The 21143-nt window shown below is 43.8% G+C and overlaps 2 long non-coding RNA genes across 3 annotated transcripts; both read left to right on the forward strand.

Moving 5' to 3' along the window:
• The first annotated feature begins 12690 nt into the window (after positions 1-12690).
• On the forward strand, positions 12691-16913 carry LOC119300747. 2 transcript variants are annotated; one of them, XR_005146700.1, is made up of 2 exons: positions 12691-16007; positions 16087-16913. It is a non-coding gene; the product is annotated as an uncharacterized LOC119300747 (long non-coding RNA). The 2 variants fall into 2 exon arrangements; XR_005146701.1 differs by having other exon boundaries at positions 16105-16913.
• Positions 16914-19344: 2431 nt separating this feature from the next.
• Positions 19345-20322, forward strand: LOC119297145. The gene is made up of 2 exons (XR_005145550.1): positions 19345-19587; positions 19952-20322. It is a non-coding gene; the product is annotated as an uncharacterized LOC119297145 (long non-coding RNA).
• The last annotated feature ends 821 nt before the right edge of the window (positions 20323-21143 follow it).

Below are 21143 nucleotides of genomic sequence, written 5' to 3' on the forward strand. Positions count from 1 at the left end.
CGCGCACGTTGCGCCTGCCAGGCTCGCCGCGATGCTGCTTCGCTCGAAGCAGCCGCCTCTGCAGCCCGCCTCCGGCCACCCCTCTGCCACCCTGGACTCGCCGCGACGCGAGCTCCCCATCTCGCCCACCTCACCCACGGCCGCGGCAGCTACCGCTGCAGCGCCGCGCTCAGCGTGCCAACCGCCCCTTTTCCTCCTACTCCACCCTGCCGTATCCCACGCCCCCTGCTCGCCGCTGTGCGCCCCTCCTCCCGCTTTCACCTCTGCCTCGCCGCGCGAGCACGCGGCGCTCCGTCCCAGGGCCGCGCCCCTGACGCGTCTGCGCATCGCCACCCTACGCGTCGCGCCTCGCACCGCGGCTCCCACTGCCGCCCCTGGCCTCGTCGCGCCCGTTGCCGCTCACTGCTCCGGCCACCTCGGCCATGGCCTCGCCCCTCTCCTGGCATGGCCACTGGCCATTGGCCGCGCGCACCCCGCGGCCTACAGCCGTTCCTGCCGGCCCCGCCGTTCGCCGGCGCTGGCCGCCCCTCTCCCCGACCCCATCGGCGCTCGCGCGCCCAGCCGGGTGTGCCCTCGTGGCTGCGCCCGTGCGCCCGAACCCCCTGTGCCCGTTAAGGCCTGGGCCATTGGACAACAGGGCCCACCCCAGAACGTATAAAAAAATATAATATATATATATAAACAAAAATAAAATAATAAATAATAAAATTAATTAATTAATTAATTAACTAATTAATTAACTTAATTAATTCTGATTAAATTAACTAATTAAGATTAATTAATCTAAAACTGATTAACCTAATTAACTATTAGTTAATTAGTATGTCAGTGGGGCCCACCCTCCTAATTAATTTTGATTAGTTTAGTTAAACTGTTTAATTAAAATGTGTCTCTGACCAGTGGGACCCACTGGTCAGGTTGACCAGTCAACCCCCGTTGACTGCTGACGTCAGCATGACATCATGCTGATGTCATAAATCCATTTTCGAATTAATTTAAATAATTAATTAAATTCCAGAAATTAATAAAATCTTTAGAAAATCATGTTTTTTAATCCGTAACTCGGATGAAAAAACTTTGTACATGAAAGTTGCTCAGAACGACGAGACGGATCCGGATACGCAACCCGTTCGCCCGCCACGCATCCCTAGCATACCGAACACGCAACTTTCCCCCTCTGGTTCATCTGTCCGAAAACGTGAAACACCGGGAATACGTTCCCGGATGTTTTCCCCCTTCACCGGTACCACCTCGTACCGCGTTAGGGCACACCTAGCACCACGCTTTGTCATGTCATGCATCATCATGCATTTGTTTGCATTATATTTATTGTTTCTTCCCCCTCTTCTCTCGCTAGACACCGAGACCAACACCGCTGCTACCCAGTACGACTACAGTGTTGACGACCCCTCTCTCTTGCCAGAGCAACCAGGCAAGCCCCCCCCCTTGATCCCCAGATATCGCCTACTCTCCTCTATACTGCTTGCATTAGAGTAGTGTAGCATGTTACTGCTTTCTGTTAATCCTATCCTGATGCATAGCCTGTCATTGTTGCTACAACTGTTGATACCTTACTTGCAATCCTAAATGCTTAATATAGGATGCTAGTGTTGGGAAACGTAGTAATTTCAAAATTTTCCTACGCACACGCAAGATCATGGTGATGCATAGCAATGAGAGGGGAGAGTGTTATCTACGCACCCACGCAGACCGACTGCGGAAGCGTTGACGCAACGTAGAGGAAGTAGTCGTACGTCTTCTCGATCCGACCGATCCAAGCACCGTTACTCCGGCACCTCCAAGTTCTTAGCACACGTACAGCTCGATGACGATCCCCGGGCTCCGATCCAGCAAAGTGTCGGGGAGGAGTTTCGTCAGCACGACGGCGTGGTGACGATCTTGATGTTCTACCGTCGCAGGGCTTCGCCTAAGCACCGCTACAATATGATCGAGGTGGAATATGGTGGCAGGGGGCACCGCACACGGCTAAGGAATGATCTCAAGGATCAACTTGTGTGTCTAGAGGTGCCCCCTGCCTCCGTATATAAAGGAGCCAAGGGGGAGGGGGCCGCCGGCCAGGAGGAGGGCGCAGGAGGAGTCCTACTCCTACCGGGAGTAGGACTCCCCCCCAATCCTAGTTGGACTAGGATTCCCCGAGGGGGAAAGAGAGAGAGGGGGGCTGGCCACCTCTCCTAGTCCTAATAGGACTAGGGGAGGGGGGAGGCGCACGGCCACCTTGGGCTGCCCCTTTCTCCTTTCCACTAAAGCCCATTAAGGCCCATATGGCTCCCGGGGGGTTCCGGTAACCTCCCGGTACTCCGGTAAAATCCCGATTTCACCCGGAACACTTCCGATGTCCAAATATAGGCTTCCAATATATCAATCTTTATGTCTCGACCATTTCGAGACTCCTCGTCATGTCCTTGATCACATCCGGGACTCCGAACTAACTTCGGTACATCAAAATGCATAAACTCATAATAACTATCATCGTAACGTTAAGCGTGCGAACCCTACGGTTCGAGAATAATGTAGACATGACTGAGACACATCTCCGGTCAATAACCAATAGCGGGACCTGGATGCCCATATTGGCTCCTACATATTCAACGAAGATCTTTATCGGTCAGACCGCATAACAACATACGTTGTTCCCTTTGTCATCGGTATGTTACTTGCCCGAGATTCGATCGTCGGTATCCAATACCTAGTTCAATCTCGTTACCGCAAGTCTCTTTACTCGTTCCGTAATACATCATCTCACAACTAACATATTAGTTGTAATGCTTGCAAGGCTTATGTGATGTGCATTACCGAGAGGGCCCAGAGATACCTCTCCGACAATTGGAGTGACAAATCCTATTCTCGAAATACGCCAACCCAACATGTACCTTTGGAAACACCTGTAATGCTCCTTTATAATCACCCAGTTACGTTGTGACATTTGGTAGCACCCAAAGTGTTCCTCCGGCAAACGGGAGTTGCATAATCTCATAGTCATAGGAACATGTATAAGTCATGAAGAAAGCAATAGCAACATACTAAACGATCGGGTGCTAAGCTAATGGAATGGGTCATGTCAATCAGATCATTCAACTAATGATGTGACCTCGTTAATCAAATAACAACACTTTGTTCATGGTTAGGAAACATAACCATCTTTGATTAACAAGCTAGTCAAGTAGAGGCATACTAGTGACACTCTGTTTGTCTATGTATTCACACATGTATTATGTTTCCGGTTAATACAATTCTAGCGTGAATAATAAACATTTATCATGATATAAGGAAATAAATAATAACTTTATTATTGCCTCTAGGGCATATTTCCTTCAGTCTCCCACTTGCACTAGAGTCAATAATCTAGATTACACAGTAATGATTCTAACACCCATGGAGCCTTGGTGCTGATCATGTTTTGCTCGTGGAAGAGGCTTAGTCAATGGATCTGCAACATTCAGATCCATATGTATCTTGCAAATCTCTATGTCTCCCACCTGGACTAGATCCCGGATGGAATTGAAGCGTCTCTTGATGTGCTTGGTTCTCTTGTGAAATCTGGATTCCTTTGCCAAGGAAATTGCACCAGTATTGTCACAAAAGATTTTCATTGGACCCGATGCACTAGGTATGACACCTAGATCGGATATGAACTCCTTCATCCAGACTCCTTCGTTCGCTGCTTCCGAAGCAGCTATGTACTCCACTTCACATGTAGATCCCGCTACGACGCTTTGTTTAGAACTGCACCAACTGACAGCTCCATCGTTTAATGTAAACACGTATCCGGTTTGTGATTTAGAATCGTCCGGATCAGTGTCAAAGCTCGCATCAACGTAACCTTTTACGATGAGCTCTTTGTCACCTCCATATACGAGAAACATATCCTTAGTCCTTTTCAGGTATTTCAAGATGTTCTTGACCGCTGTCCAGTGATCCACTCATGGATTACTTTGGTACCTCCCTGCTAAACTTATAGAAAGGCACACATCAGGTCTGGTACACAACATTGCATACATGATAGAGCCTATGGCTGACGCATAGGGAACATCTTTCATTTTCTCTCTATCTTTTGCAGTGGTGGGGCATTGAGTCTGACTCAACTTCACACCTTGTAACACAGGCAAGAACCCTTTCTTTGCTTGATCCATTTTGAACTTCTTCAAAATCTTGTCAAGGTATGTGCTTTGTGAAAGTCCAATTAAGCGTCTTGATCTATCTCTATAGATCTTTATGCCTAATATGTAAGCAGCTTCACCGAGGTCTTTCATCGGAAAACTCTTATTCAAGTATCCCTTTATGCTATCCAGAAATTCTATATCATTTCCAATTAGTAATATGTCATCCACATATAATATCAGAAATGCTACAGAGCTCCCACTCACTTTCTTGTAAATACAGGCTTCTCCGAAAGTCTGTATAAAACCAAATGCTTTGATCACACTATCAAAGCGTTTATTCCAACTCCGAGAGGCTTGCACCAGTCCATAAATGGATCGCTGGAGCTTGCACACTTTGTTAGCTTCCTTTGGATCGACAAAACCTTCTGGTTGCGTCATATACAACTCTTCTTCCAGAAATCCATTCAGGTATGCAGTTTTGACATCCATTTGCCAAATTTCATAATCATAAAATGCGGCAATTGCTAACATGATTCGGACAGACTTAAGCATTGCTACGGGTGAGAAGGTCTCATCGTAGTCAACCCCTTGAACTTGTCGAAAACCTTTTGCGACAAGTCGAGCTTTGTAGACAGTAACATTATCGTCAGCGTCAGTCTTCTTCTTGAAGATCCATTTATTCTCAATCGCTTGCCGATCATCGGGCAAGTCAACCAAAGTCCATACTTTGTTCTCATACATGGATCCCATCTCAGATTTCATGGCTTCAAGCCATTTTGCGGAATCTGGGCTCACCATTGCTTCTTCATAGTTCGTAGGTTCATCATGATCTAGTAGCATGACTTCCAGAACAGGATTACCATACCATTCTGGCGCGGATCTCACTCTGGTTGATCTACGAGGTTCTGTAGTATCTTGATCTGAAGTTTCATGATCATTATCATTAGCTTCCTCACTAACTGGTGTAGGTGTCACTGAAACAGTTTTCTGTGATGTATTACTTTCCAGTAAGGGAGCAGGTACAGTTACCTCGTCAAGTTCTACTTTCCTCCTACTCACTTCTTTCGAGAGAAACTCCTTCTCTAGAAAGTTTCCGAATTTAGCAACAAAAGTCTTGCCTTTGGATCTGTGATAGAAGGTGTATCCAATAGTTTCCTTTGGATATCCTATGAAGACACATTTCTCCGATTTGGGTTCGAGCTTATCAGGTTGAAGCTTTTTCACATAAGCATCGCAGCCCCAAACTTTCAGAAACACAACTTTGGTTTCTTGCCAAACCACAGTTCATAAGGCGTCGTCTCAACGGATTTTGATGGTGCCCTATTTAACGTGAATGCGGCCGTCTCTAGAGCGTATCCCCAAAACGATAGCGGTAAATCAGTAAGAGACATCATAGATCGCACCATATCTAGTAAAGTACGATTACGACGTTCAGACACACCATTACGCTGTGGTGTTCCGGGTGGCGTGAGTTGCGAAACTATTCCACAATTTTTCAAATGTACACCAAACTCGTAACTCAAATATTCTCCTCCACGATCAGATTGTAGAAATTTTATTTTCTTGTTACGATGATTTTCAACTTCACTCTGAAATTCTTTGAACTTTTCAAATGTTTCAGACTTGTGTTTCATTAAGTAGATATACCCATATCTGCTTAAGTCATCTGTGAAGGTGAGAAAATAACGATATCCGCCACGAGCCTCAATATTCATCGGACCACATACATCTGTATGTATGATTTCCAACAAATCTGTTGCTCTCTCCATAGTACCGGAGAACGGTGTTTTAGTCATCTTGCACATGAGGCACGGTTCGCAAGTACCAAGTGATTCATAATCAAGTGGTTCCAAAAGTCCATCAGTATGGAGTTTCTTCATGCGCTTTACACCGATATGACCTAAACGGCAGTGCCACAAATAAGTTGCACTATCATTATCAACTCTGCATCATTTGGCTTCAAATTATGAATATGTGTATTACTACTATCGAGATTCAATAAGAATAGACCACTCTTCAAGGGTGCATGACCATAAAAGATATTACTCATATAAATAGAACAACCATTATTCTCTGATTTAAATGAATAACCGTCTCGCATTAAACAAGATCCAGATATAATGTTCATGCTCAACGCTGGCACCAAATAACAATTATTTAGGTCTAATACTAATCCCGAAGGTAGATGTAGAGGTAGCGTGCCGACCGCGATCACATCGACTTTGGAACCTTTTCCACGCGCATCGTCACCTCGTCCTTAGCCAATCTTCGCTTAATCCATAGTCCCTGTTTCGAGTTGCAAATATTAGCAACAGAACCAGTATCAAATACCCAGGTGCTACTGCGAGCATCGGTAAGGTACACATCAATAACATGTATATCACATATACCTTTGTTCACCTTGCCATCCTTCTTATCCGCCAAATACTTGGGGCAGTTCCGCTTCCAGTGACCAGTCTGCTTGCAGTAGAAGCACTCAGTTTCAGGCTTAGGTCCAGACTTGGGTTTCTTCTCTTGAGCAACAACTTGCTTGCCGTTCTTCTTGAAGTTCCCCTTCTTCTTCCCTTTGCCCTTTTTCTTGAAACTAGTGGTCTTATTGACCATCAACACTTGATGCTCCTTCTTGATTTCTACCTCCGCAGCTTTCAGCATTGCGAAGAGCTCGGGAATAGTCTTGTTCATCCCTTGCATATTATAGTTCATCACGAAGCTCTTGTAGCTTGGTGGCAGTGATTGGAGAATTCTGTCAATGACGCAATCATCTGGAAGATTAACTCCCAATTGAATCAAGTGATTATTATACCCAGACATTTTGAGTATATGCTCATTGGTAGAACTGTTCTCCTCCATCTTGCAGCTATAGAACTTATTGGAGACTTCATATCTCTCAATCCGGGCATTTGCTTGAAATACTTAACTTCAACTCCTGGAACATCTCATATGCTCCATGACGTTCAAAACGTCGTTGAAGTCCCGATTCTAAGCCGTAAAGCATGGCACACTGAACTATCGAGTAGTCATCAGCTTTGCTCTGCCAGACGTTCATAACATATGGTGTTGCTCCAGCAGCAGGCCTGGCACCCAGCGGTGCTTCCAGGACGTAATTCTTCTGTTCAGCAATGAGGATAATCCTCAAGTTACGGACCCAGTCCGTGTAATTGCTACCATCATCTTTCAACTTTGCTTTCTCAAGGAACACATTAAAATTCAACGGAACAACAGCACGAGCCATCTATCAACAATCAACATAAACAAGCAAGACACTATCAGGGACTAAGTTCATGATAAATTTAAGTTCAATTAATCATATTACTTAAGAACTCCCACTTAGATAGACATCCCTCTAATCCTCTAAGTGATCACGTGATCCAAATCAACTAAACCATGTCCGATCATCACGTGAGATGGAGTAGTTTCATTGGTGAACATCACTATATTGATCATATCTACTATATGATTCACGCTCGATCTTTCGGTCTCCGTGTTCCGAGGCCATATCTGTATATGCTTGGCTCGTCAAGTATAACCTAAGTATTCCGCATGTGCAACTGTTTTGCACCCGTTGTATTTGAACGTAGAGCCTATCACACCCGATCATCACGTGGTGTCTCAGCACGAAGAACTTTCGCAACGGTGCATACTCAGGGAGAACACTTCTTGATAATTTAGTGAGAGATCATCTTATAATGCTACCGTCAATCAAAGCAAGATAAGATGCATAAAAGATAAACATCACATGCAATCAATATAAGTAATATGATATGGCCATCATCATCTTGTGCCTGTGATCTCCATCTTTGAAGCACCGTCATGATCACCATCGTCACCGGTGCGACACCTTGATCTCCATCGTAGCATCGTTGTCGTCTCGCCAATCTTATGCTTCTACGACTATCACTACCGCTTAGTAATAAAGTAAACATTACATCGCGATTGCATTGCATACAATAAAGCGACAACCATATGGCTCCTGCCAGTTGCCGATAACTCGGTTACAAAACATGATCATCTCATACAATAAAATTTAGCATCATGTCTTGGCCATATCACATCACAACATGCCCTGCAAAAACAAGTTAGACGTCCTCTACTTTGTTGTTGCAAGTTTTACGTGGCTGCTACGGGCTTAAGTAAGAACCAATCTCACCTACGCATCAAAACCACAACGATAGTTTGTCAAATAGACTCCGTTTTAACCTTCGCAAGGACCGGGCGTAGCCACACTCGGTTCAACTAAAGTTGGAGAGATAGTCGCCCGCAAGCCACCTATGTGCAAAGCACGTCGGGAGAACTAGTCTCGCGTAAGCGTACGCGTAATGTTGGTCCGGGTCGTCTCGTCCAACAATACCGCCGAACCAAAGTATGACATATTGGTAGGCAGTATGACTTATATCGCCCACAACTCACTTGTGTTCTACTCGTGCATATAACATCAAACCATAAAACCTAGGCTATGATACCACTGTTGGGAAACATAGTAATTTCAAAATTTTCCTACGCACACGCAAAATCATGGTGATGCATAGCAACGAGAGGGGAGAGTGTTATCTACGTACCCACGCAGACCGACTGCGGAAGCGTTGACGCAACGTAGAGGAAGTAGTCGTACGTCTTCTCGATCCGACCGATCCAAGCACCGTTACTCCGGCACCTCCGAGTTCTTAGCACACGTACAGCTCGATGACGATCCCCGGGCTCCGATCCAGCAAAGCATCGGGGAGGAGTTTCGTCAGCACGACGGCGTGGTGACGATCTTGATGTTCTACCGTCGCAGGGCTTCGCCTAAGCACCGCTACAATATGATCGAGGTGGAATATGGTGGCAGGGGGCACCGCACACGGCTAAGGAACGATCTCAAGGATCAACTTGTGTGTCTAGAGGTGCCCCCTGCCTCCGTATATAAAGGAGCCAAGGGGGAGGGGGCCGCCGGCCAGGAGGAGGGCGCAGGAGGAGTCCTACTCCTACCGGGAGTAGGACTCCCCCCCCCCAATCCTAGTTGGACTAGGATTCCCCGAGGGGGAAAGAGAGAGAGGGGGGCCGGCCACCTCTCCTAGTCCTAATAGGACTAGGGGAGGGGGGAGGCGCGCGGCCACCTTGGGCTGCCCCTTTCTCCTTTCCACTAAAGCCCATTAAGGCCCATATGGCTCCCGGGGGTTCCGGTAACCTCCCGGTACTCCGGTAAAATCCCGATTTCACCCGGAACACTTCCGATGTCCAAATATAGGCTTCCAATATATCAATCTTTATGTCTCGACCATTTCGAGACTCCTCGTCATGTCCGTGATCACATCTGGGACTTCGAACTAACTTCGGTACATCAAAATGCATAAACTCATAATAACTGTCATCGTAACGTTAAGCGTGCGGACCCTACGGTTCGAGAATAATGTAGACATGACTGAGACACATCTCCGGTCAATAACCAATAGCGGGACCTGGATGCCCATATTGGCTCCTACATATTCAACGAAGATCTTTATCGGTCAGACCGCATAACAACATACGTTGTTCCCTTTGTCATTGGTATGTTACTTGCCCGAGATTCGATCGTCGGTATCCAATACCTAGTTCAATCTCGTTACCGACAAGTCTCTTTACTCGTTCCGTAATACATCATCTCACAACTAACATATTAGTTGTAATGCTTGCAAGGCTTATGTGATGTGCATTACCGAGAGGGCCCAGAGATACCTCTCCGACAATTGGAGTGACAAATCCTAATCTCGAAATACGCCAACCCAACATGTACCTTTGGAGACACCTGTAATGCTCTTTTATAATCACCCAGTTATGTTGTGACGTTTGGTAGCACCCAAAGTGTTCCTCCGGCAAACGGGAGTTGCATAATCTCATAGTCATAGGAACATGTATAAGTCATGAAGAAAGCAATAGCAACATACTAAACGATCGGGTGCTAAGCTAATGGAATGGGTCATGTCAATCAGATCATTCAACTAATGATGTGACCTCGTTAATCAAATAACAACACTTTGTTCATGGTTAGGAAACATAACCATCTTTGATTAACAAGCTAGTCAAGTAGAGGCATACTAGTGACACTCTGTTTGTCTATGTATTCACACATGTATTATGTTTCCGGTTAATACAATTCTAGCATGAATAATAAACATTTATCATGATATAAGGAAATAAATAATAACTTTATTATTGCCTCTAGGGCATATTTCCTTCAGCTAGTTTATCATCAGTGGCCATACATTCTTGTCCGTCTGCCATGCTATACTATCGGGCCGTGATCACTCGGGAGTTGATCACGGGTATATACCTATACTTTATACATGATACATGTAACGACTAAAGTGGGGTTGGCTCGAGGAGTACCCGCGAGTGATTCACGGATTGGGGGCTGAAAGGACCTTTGCCCCGACGGCCCTCTGGATGGATCTTTGTGGCGGAGCGACAAGGCAGGTTGAGACCACCTAGGAGAGAGGTGGGCCTGGCCCTGGTCGGCGTTCGCGTTGTCTTCAAGATAACACGGTTAATGAGATCTTGGTATTTGATCTGAGTCTGGCTACTGGCCTATACGCACTAACCATCTACGCGGGGACAGTTATGGGCACTCGACGTCGTGGTATCAGCCGAAGCCTTCGTGACGTCTGCGATTGAGCGGCGCGCGCCGGGTTGGACCGCGTAACGCAACTTCCTTTGTAATGGTGGTTGCTAGGTCTGCTCACCGGCCGCGTTCGCAACGTGCAGGTGTGCAAAGGGCGATGGGCCCAGACCCCTGCGCCATAGGATTTAGACCGGCGTGCTGACCTCTCTGTTGTGCCTAGGTAGGGCTGCGACGTGTTGATCTTCCGAGGCCGGGCATGACCCAGGAAAGTGTGTCCGACCAAATGGGATCGAGCGTGTTGGGTTATGTGGTGCACCCCTGCAGGGAAGTTAATCTATTCGAATAGCCGTGATCTTCGATAACAGGACGACTTGGAGTTGTACCTTAACCTTATGACAACTAGAACCGGATACTTAATAAAACACACCCTTTCAAGTGTCAGATACAATCCGGTGGTCGCTCTCTAACAGGGCGACGAGGAGAGGATCATCGGTTAGGATTATGCTACATGATGCTACTTGTTGAACTTACCATCTACTCTCTTCTCTTGCTGCAAGACGGAGGTTACCAGAAGTGTAGTCTTCGAAAGGACTAGCTATCCTCCTCTTATTCCGGCATTCTGCAGTTCAATCCACATATGATAGCCTTATTCAGTTGATACCAATGCATACATATGTAGTGTAGCTCCTTACTTGCGAGTACTTTGGATGAGTACTCACGGTTGCTTTCTCCCTCTTTTCCCCTTTCCCTTCTACCCGATTGTTGCGACCAGACGTTGGAGTCTAGGAGCCAGACGCCACCGTCGACGACGACTACTACTACTCGGGAGGTGCCTACTACTACGTGCAACCCGCTGACGACGACCAGGAGTAGTTTAGGAGGATCCCAGGCAGGAGGCTTGCGCCTCTTTCGATCTGTATCCCAGTTTGTGCTAGCCTTTTTAAGGCAAACTTGTTTAACTTATGTCTGTACTCAGATATTGTTGCTTCCGCTAACTCGTCTATTATCGAGCTCTTGTATTCGAGCCCTCGAGGCCCCTGGCTTGTAATATGATGCTTGCATGACTTATTTTATTTGTAGAGTTGTGTTGTGATATCTTCTCGTGAGTCCATGATCTTGATCGTACACGTTTGCGTGTATGATTAGTGTACGGTCAAATCGGGGGCATCACCCCCCTCTAGTCGATCACTAGCACTTTCAACCTACATGTTTGAGACCGATGAATTTTTTCTTTTGTGTCTAAATTTGTTCAACCACTTCGTTTGTAACTGAATTGGTAGGTGTTTTGTTTAGGTGCATACGCCACGGTTGAACCACTTCTTTATATCGAATTGTTGACGTCAAAAACTAATTAAGATATGATGTTGTAATACTAATATTTGGCATACCGATATATTCTAAATCAAGAGAAAAAATATTACGTATAACACACGCAAAAAAATATGTCTAAATTACAATAAAAAGGTGTTCATTTTTGTTGGTCATGTGCTATATTTTTCGGAGAACAAAAACATCTTTACTCTTATTTTTCTGATCAACTCACTAGCACCCGTCACCAAAGTATAAGGAATCGGACTCGGAGTCCCTACTGTCTTCGACTCAAACTCCGCACTTTTCTCTGTTATATCATAGAAAGATGGATGATCTTTGTACAACACTCCTCATATTATGGTGTTTCTCACATGACAATGTGGAGGATTTTAAGGAGTTTGTTGATATCATCATGTCTCATGATGTGAGCCATTGCATTAGTAAAATGGGTTTTTTGTCTTTCGATTGCAACGCACGGGCATCTGTGCTAGTCTTTCCCTAATAATAAAGTACGGATTGATTTCGTGAATTCACTGTCACAATACGTTTTTTTCTCATGTCATAATACGCTTTTACGATTTGTATAGACAAAACCGTAATATAAACATGTGGTGCTAATTTGGGGTCCGCACGCCCTTGGAAATATAAACGATGCGTATGATAACGTTTCGCGTCATCGCGTCATCGTCCAGGTCAATGCGGCAGGGCTCGACGTAGAGGGCGCGACGGCTCCAGGGCGATGCAGGGAAACAGCGGATCTGGTGCAGCGGTCCGAGGTGGACTGGATCGGGGGCGAGAGGCAGGTTCTAGCGAAGGAGGGATGGATTCGGCCGATGCGGCGACCTGCCGGAGAGCGGCAGCGGCGGGTCTGGATCCGGTCGATGGGCAACCACCGGATCAGTTTGGGAGCCCAGCAGCAGCGCTCCGTCCACACCCTGCGCTGGACCGGCAGCAGCACTGCTCCCTCCCTCCTAGCCCCGCGCTAGATTGGCAGTAGCAGCGCAGATGGATTCAACCGCCAGCTCGGGCCACGAAGGGCTTGACCCCAGCCACAAATTGCCCCCATAGAGTATGTTGACTATGTTCTAATATGTATGCTCAAGTTTGTCTTCTTGTCTCAAAAAAAAGTTTGTCTTCTTGATTTTTCTGGCTGCGGGGCATGGGAGCCATGGATCGATCCCACGTACACAGGTACTACATTATTTTTTCGTATGCTTCTTCTAGATTTCGTTTTGAGCCGATAAGTGCGAGATGTGGCATCACTTCTCGGCTCTACAAAATCCATTGCTGAAGTGCGTGTCCTGGGGTCCCAGCCTCCATCACTTCTTCAGTTCCCGCTAGGTTCAAGAACAAAAAAAATCAGTGTGGAAGACCACTAGCAGAATTGGATGTTGTATGCACCTTCATCTTGCAGTCCAATTACTTGGATTATTTGGGACAAAATCGTTTGCTTTTAACCGTACGACAGTTATATAGCAGGCTAAGGATACATGCTTGTAATGCCTCTATCACAAATTGCACATGAACTAACTAGAAAGCTAGCAATCAATCGCCCTGAAGGTATTGCTCTTTTATTTTATTTCAGATCGTGAGGAAAGGGGTTCAGATAAGTGACTACTCTATGCTGTACTAACTACTTTATGTTGTACTGACTAATCTTAGAAATATATTTGGTCCAGGAGTAGTACATAGAGCATTTCTGGATCAGATATACACACGCTATTCACCTTCATAACCCGATTTTTTTTGCTTATGATGATGTTTATTATCGGAAAGCTCTTGACAAAAGCATCAAGTAATGGGCCAATACTCAAATAACTGACTCACCTACAATCTTTTTTTCTAACGGCAGTATTATATACACAATAATATTTTTTTACATTTTTCTTATTGTTGCAAATATATATCTTGGTAGTTATAAATGATACATCTATTTGATCATCAGATGCTTATCTGTAGTGTTTAGGAGAGCTTTTTTGATTGGAAATGACTTTTGATTCTTGGTTCTTGAGGTGGTATATTACTCTGAAGCACTTCAATTCTTGGCTCTGGCTAAGCATAATATATTACTTTATTACTGAGATTTGGCTACTAATGATATATGTTACCATTGTTTTTGTTGTCTTTGATAGTATAAAAGATCGGAAGTGCATCAGCTATCACTGCTCCTGTTTGTTGGTAGATTTGGCAAACCCTCTAAATTCATTTTCCACGAAAATATAGTTTGTAACACTGGTTCGAATTAATATATTGATATAAGTAGGGCAATATCCAAGTTTGTTTATACTGATATAAGTTCAGAATTTGCAACACCATTCTACTACTTACACAAGAGCCTTGTGGCTAATCATACTTGATCCTGTGTGCTCTCATCTGTAGGTATGGGTTTCACATCGTTGTCAATTTTGATGTGTTTCACGGGATGAATGATGCGTCAGATTCTTCTAAAACTGCCACTATTCAGTATGTATCCGTCGCAACCCTAAGTTATGTCTGTCATGCATTCATTATCTTTATTTTTTGAGGCTCAATCCACTTTTAGCTTTTGTCCTCTTGGAGACGTCCTCCTTGAACAGCTTGGATTCAGTCATCAAGTCCATCATAGGTTTCTGCTGGATGCCCAGCATCCGCTTGCACTTAGACAGGGAGGGAGGGAAGGAGCTGCCATATTGAAACATCCCATATTTATGCTTACCCCGATCTCTAGAGTCAAGGATCCTTCACTGATTGAAAGATGCAAATACTGAGCTATGCTAACTAGAGTAATGCTATCTACTTTATATCAGCGCATTTTATTTGATTCTTGCGGTATCTAGACAATATCGCACGACCAAATCATAACAGACCGGGTGATTGACGTTCACCTACCTGTAAGGATTCTCCCAGGTTGTATCTATCGAGGAGTGAGCGGAGGAGCAGGATTAGGAGATGCCCATTGTGGCCTAGCAGCTGATGTCTCCCCGGTGGCTTCATAATATGCCAGACTGCTTCTTGTGTGTTTGCAGCTTGCTAAACATTCATCAAAATTATGGTTCGCTTGCACCTTGTACAAGTATGAATTTTTGCCATATCCCACTTCAGGGCATAATTTTTTTTTGAAACGGCAACGCACAAATTAAGTTTTTTTTATATTGGATCGATATTTGTATGGTTGACTTCGACAGAACCTTTTACAACCAGCTACATAGTATGGTAAATCACTAAACTGTAATGCTTCAGTCTCCCTGTGTTCTAAAAATAAAATGCTTGGAACTTTTAACTTATCAAGCAATGACTTTATTTACTCATATGTGTATTGTTTGATTCGGAGGCTAACAATAACTTTTGACCAACTATTGGGAGACCACTATCTTATCTTAGAAACAGAAGTATTATTAACTTTTGACAAACTATTGTTAAGTACACTATTGGGAGTCTTGAGCCATGTTTGTGTTGTTAGGAGCATGAATTTTTTTTCTCCCGTTGCAACGCATGGGCATATATTAGGTGGCATCGCTGGTCCGTGTAAAACGGGTTTAAACTTGGCGAAGCTATTGAACAACACTCTTGCTTTCTTCTGTTAGGACCCTTTATCAATCATTGAGCCACGCCAAGTTTTTGAGATGGTAATGAAGCCTGCCACATTAAATTTGTCCCTCCCCTTGGTTCTTTGTTATTTATTCTTTTGAATTCCTGAATTTTCTCTGCAAAATAAGTCTTGCTTTGCCAGAAGATTGAACTGTTTCTTTTCAGCTACGATCATCTAATCTCATATATGTGTTCATTTGAACTTATTTACTCTTTTGACTGTTGATTTGGTTTGCTTTGCCTGAAGATTGAACTGTTTCTTTTTACTGTTGATTTATGAACTCCAAGTACTGATGTGCATAATTAAGCATCTGTTCATCAGGTGTCATTGTATATGGACAAGTCTGCAGGGGTTTGCCAGTCGGACTTCCATGATTGCAAATTGTCGTTCCTGCAAATTATATGTGATCATGATCTTTTTGTTGAGATGACTAGTATGTATCCTGCTGTAAATTCATGTACTACCAACCTAGGGAACTATAAATATTCCAGTTTGCCAAATTATTTTAATAGACCAGCAATATTGTTCAGAGACTTTGGTCGTCCTCCACAGCGGGATGCGACCTCCCTGGAGCAGCGGGTCAGGCGCATCATCGGAGGGGGAGAAGATCTTGTTATCTACAACAACGTTGAGTGAACCACCGTCGAACTGAAGCGCGCCTTCTATAGCTGCGACCCTGTGTTGGCCCTGCCCGCGTACGTCTGCTAAGACCGGAAACAGAGCAGAAAAGGAGTTCAAATGACCTCTCTCTGTTTTTCCTCCCTCTAGGAGGGCGTTGCCGGAGCAGTTAAGCCATGCGGAGGTTTGAAAATGGCACAGGAGGCGGCCTAAGGGTGGCACGGCGTACAATCCCTCTACTGTCATTTTATATCTCTGAATTTTTTTTGCTGCATGCGCAGGTGTTTCAGGCAGAAACAGTAATAGCATCGACTAGGAGGAGCAAGACAAGAAGCAACGACAACTACCATTGCTGGCTAAGCTACCTACTACGATGCCCGCCTCTCTTTGCAATGGCCAAAGCACACAACAATCCACAGTTTGGTGAATTTTCCCCCCACTTTGGTGACATGGGACGGGTTGTGGGCAACAGCATTTTAGAAGAATCGGTAGTAGAAACGTGAATGTTAAAGCCAATGGGTTAGAAAACTATAAGGATACTTGATTTGTTTCCATGTCTACCTTTCAGTATTCAGCCTTGTGAGAAAAGGTGCCGCAGGATAGAAGCTTGACATAGGTGAATCAGAATTCAAAAGATCAATGGAAGTTTGCTTATGAAAGTAAAAGATCAATGTACTAATGCATTTCAAGTTTCCAACACGAGAGACTTTCTGATGTTTTAGTGACCAAGTATTATTGATCTTGAGGTGTGTTATTGATCTCCGTTACTAAATAGATGGTGTTTATTGTTACTTTGTGAAGAAGCATTGCATGCAAGACACCATAGAAAAAAACTGCTGCCCCTGATGCTTCCTCGCGGAATCGCAGCTTGATGGGGCTTGCTGCGCCTCTGGAACACGCAACCGCTAACAAAGAGCAGCTTGAAGGTTTGAACAAATGTACGTATTGAAATTTAGAGTTCCAACGGTACATATGTGCAAGAGTGTAATGTTCACTTGGAACTTGCTCGTGGTGGAGACGTTCCACACAAAAAAAGTGAAGACACAAAAAAAGTGAAGACGACCTGAAACTTTATGAGATAATTTAGTAATTCGGTCTGGTCAGTACATTTCTGCATAAACAAAAAAATATCCAATCAAAGCACATTGGCGTATGCTGTTTTTTGTGTGTGGGAGTTTTATGATGTATTTTTTGTTAGTACATCATTTCATTAATGATATTGGATGAGGGGAATAAAAACATGTGCATATGTAGCTCACTGCCATTGATTAATTTACTGAAAATTGAATCTATAATCAAGACAATGAGTTAGTTCTAGACAGGCAAAATTATGAATTAAATTTTTATTAAACCTACAACTTGAAAGTTCTGATTTTATATCATATGTGAGTTTTTTGAAACAGCCGACCACCCATTTGGTGGTTATCTGAGAAAAATTAAAAACCGGTAGTTTTTTGAAACCCTAGCCTGTAAAGTAGTAGTTTTATGCTATTTACTCGAGGATCGGCTTGGAGGCCCCTTGGGGCTGCCGTCGGTGCGGGAGTCCCGCGCGGCCGTGCGGGCTGGGGCGGTGGAGGCTCCGCTGAGCCATCGACGGGCAGGGAGACGATCTCCTGTTGAGGCGGCGGGGCTTGGTGCGGGCTGGTCTTCCGCATCGAGCCCTTCCTCATCTTTCTCTCGTTCGCTTGGCTCCTTCCCTCACAATTGGTGCCCGGGCGTCGCCATCGCCATGGATATGCTGCACAGCGCGGACGCCTGCCTCTCCCCCAGGAGGGCCATGTTGCCTCAGGTGCACCCGAGGGGAGGGGGAGGCGGGTGGAGTGCCCGCATCAGCGTGTCGTGAACCCCCTGCATGATGTTGAACACCTCAGGCAAAAGAAGATGATTGTGTTTCCGTGGTTAGGGCTGCTGTCGTCGTGCTTCATCAGCGTCGTCATTGCAGGATTCATTTTGTACAAGTACGGTCTTGGGAGTAAGGAAGCAGAGATACCTCTTCAATCCCAAAATTTATGTTGTTTCCGGAATTACCATGACAAGCAAGCACTGAATCTTTCTTGGCTATCTATAAAATTTGTTGCGGCCGTACATGGCTTCTGAAGTGACGAGTAACAGTAATCATGTCAGGTTAATCCAAGCTCAATCCGTTGGTATGCCGCATGGCTGGATTGCTTGCTTTGCCATGTACTGGAGGCGCTCAATGAAATCCGTCAGTTTGCTCTTGGTCTTGGAGGATTACGGAAGAGGATATGTAGATCCTTCCAATCCCTAGCGATGTACTAGAAGTTATAAATGGTGGTGAGTATCAGGCATCATTTTTTTTTTCTGAATCTAGGAAACCAAATATATCCTCTTCTCCGGCCCAGTGATTCGTAGATGATAAAGTGTCAGAGCGAGGTGATTCTAGCATTTGCCTCTTTTGTGGAAACTTTTAGGGACTACGTATCATTCAACAAAGGCAGACCTTCTGATTGCTTCTGTGAATTTGTGTTTAACAAAACATTAGGTTTCTATATATATATATATATATATATATATATATATATATATAGGACAAATGTTTCCTACAAGCAGTGGTAGTTACCACCACTTGCGTTTTGTATGTTGTATGTAGTATCTGTCAGAACCGAGAGTATGTACGTGTAGTATGTAGTATATAACAATGATTAGGTAGTATATATATACTAATTTTTAGGTAGTATGTATCATTTTTTGAGTATGCTCATTTTTACGTACAAATATGTATGTATTTTACAAATATAACAAAAATTATGGGCTCATATGCAATTTTTTCATGTAACTTGCTTTGAAATATCTTAGATATAGTATATGAACATATTTAAAATAATAAAATAGTATATATAATGCCACATGGTAGTATATGAGACATGTGGGGTAACTACCACCGGGTGGTAGGATAGATTTTCCATATATATATATATATATATATAGGAAAATGGGTCAGTACTCCTATGAGTACGTACTCCCTTGCTACGTGCGTGGCTGTGATCCATTCCCCCGCGCGCAGTGCTATAAGGTTGAAACAGTTAAACTCGTTTGCGGTTTATGTAAAAGGATAATCCGTGGGAAAAGTCCATTCAATCTTAGGTCGTTAGTGATCCTCTTTTTTGGGGGTTTGTTTATTCACCTCTTTCCACAGAGCACAGACGACATGCCTTTCTTTCTCTACGCCCGCGGCCGTCTACGACGGCGGCGATGGCGACATCAACAACTTGATCAGCACCTGGCCGCGGGGGCGCCAACTTACATGGACGGGCGCATGCATCCTGCCCCAAGCACCGAGTTTCTCCTAGTGACCTGGTCGAACTTGAAGCACCAACATCATCAGCAAGCAGCTGGCTATGGATTCCACCAATCACATGCTACGTACGTGCTAGGTACGTGATTGATTTGTCACATCACTATCTGCATGCATGCATAAATTTCTAGCGGCATCAGTTCTGTAGCAACTTTTTCTATTATGTAAGAGGTGGAAACCACTGCATATTAGGTATATAAGTCTATAAAATGGTTACGTGCTATTTTTCTACTTCTTTTCCTGATAATGGACTTGTAATTGTATGGTAGCAAATAATCGATATACGCATATCCTCTTTACTGAGCTTGTCAGAATAGAAATCCCTTCCATCATCTCGTTCGTGGATTTTAATAAAAGATCAAGTATATAGATATATTTGTGCATCAACCCTTTACTATTTTGATTAAGAAAATATAGCATACTGATTCTGATCTTGTACTCAGATTTATGGTTGCAGCCACCAGCCAATTGATTGAAGAAACAGAGAAGAAGCACCTTGTCTCACCCCAGTTACCATGGGTGCAAAGCATGTAGGATTCGTGTGACCCAGGATCGTCTATTTGGTGTCAAGTGGACCTTGATGGAAGACACTATCTTTTTTCTACTCCATAATTTTCTAGCTTTCAATCCTTCTTAGAGATGTAAGAGTAGTTGCATGTTGTGATCAAGATACAAATTTATTATAAGATACAACTTCTTGTACCTCCACTAGAGAAATATGTATATTTTTGTCCGCCACTTGACAAGTATATACTCCTTTCCCAAGAGGCAGTATAAACTCCTTTAAAATTTAACATATTTGCATTCTAGAATATATGATACAACTTCTTGCGCCTCTACCTGAAAAGTATGTATCTTGTTGTCCGCCGCTTGACAAGTATATACTCCCTTCCTAAGAGGCAGTATAAACTCCTTTAAAATCGTATGTATTTGCATTCTCAAAAATATTTGTTATATGATACAACTTCTTGCAGCTCTATCTCAAAAGTATGTATCCTGTTGACCGCCACTTGACAAGTATATACTTGCTTCCCAAGAGGCAGTATATACTCCTTAAATGATATTTGTACGTATTTACATTCTAAAATATATTTGTACATATTTCTTGATGAGGGAGGGACCTATTTTACTTTAGTTCTAATAAGTATATACTTCCAATCCAACAAAATATGAAATAAGTATACACTTCTTAAAAAAAGACAATAGTGTACGTATACCACCAGTGAACAATAAATTATCTGATATCCCGCTAAAGTATATACTGCTTTCCAATCTAATGATGTATATACTACTAATCATCCAATGAAGTATATAGTACTAATCATCCAATGAAGTATATACTATTTTTTAATAACCATATACTGTTTTTCTAACAAGGAGAGTATAAACTACTTCGTTTTAATCCAATGAAGTAGTATATACCATGTAGGAGTATCACCCCAATGGAGTGCATACTGCCTTTTGTATTTGGAGTACTTGTTTTTCAAACACGGATAACATATACTGCTAGCTTAACTATCATCCAACGAAGCAAGGTATATACGTCATTCAATGTAGTAGATACTCATTCTTGTGTTTGTTAGGTAGTTAAGTATTTAAATATTCATTTAGTTGGCCACGGTGCATGCAAAACGG

The sequence above is a fragment of the Triticum dicoccoides genome, chromosome 5A (genome assembly GCF_002162155.2).
Source record: "Triticum dicoccoides isolate Atlit2015 ecotype Zavitan chromosome 5A, WEW_v2.0, whole genome shotgun sequence".
NCBI classification, from domain to species: domain Eukaryota; kingdom Viridiplantae; phylum Streptophyta; class Magnoliopsida; order Poales; family Poaceae; genus Triticum; species Triticum dicoccoides.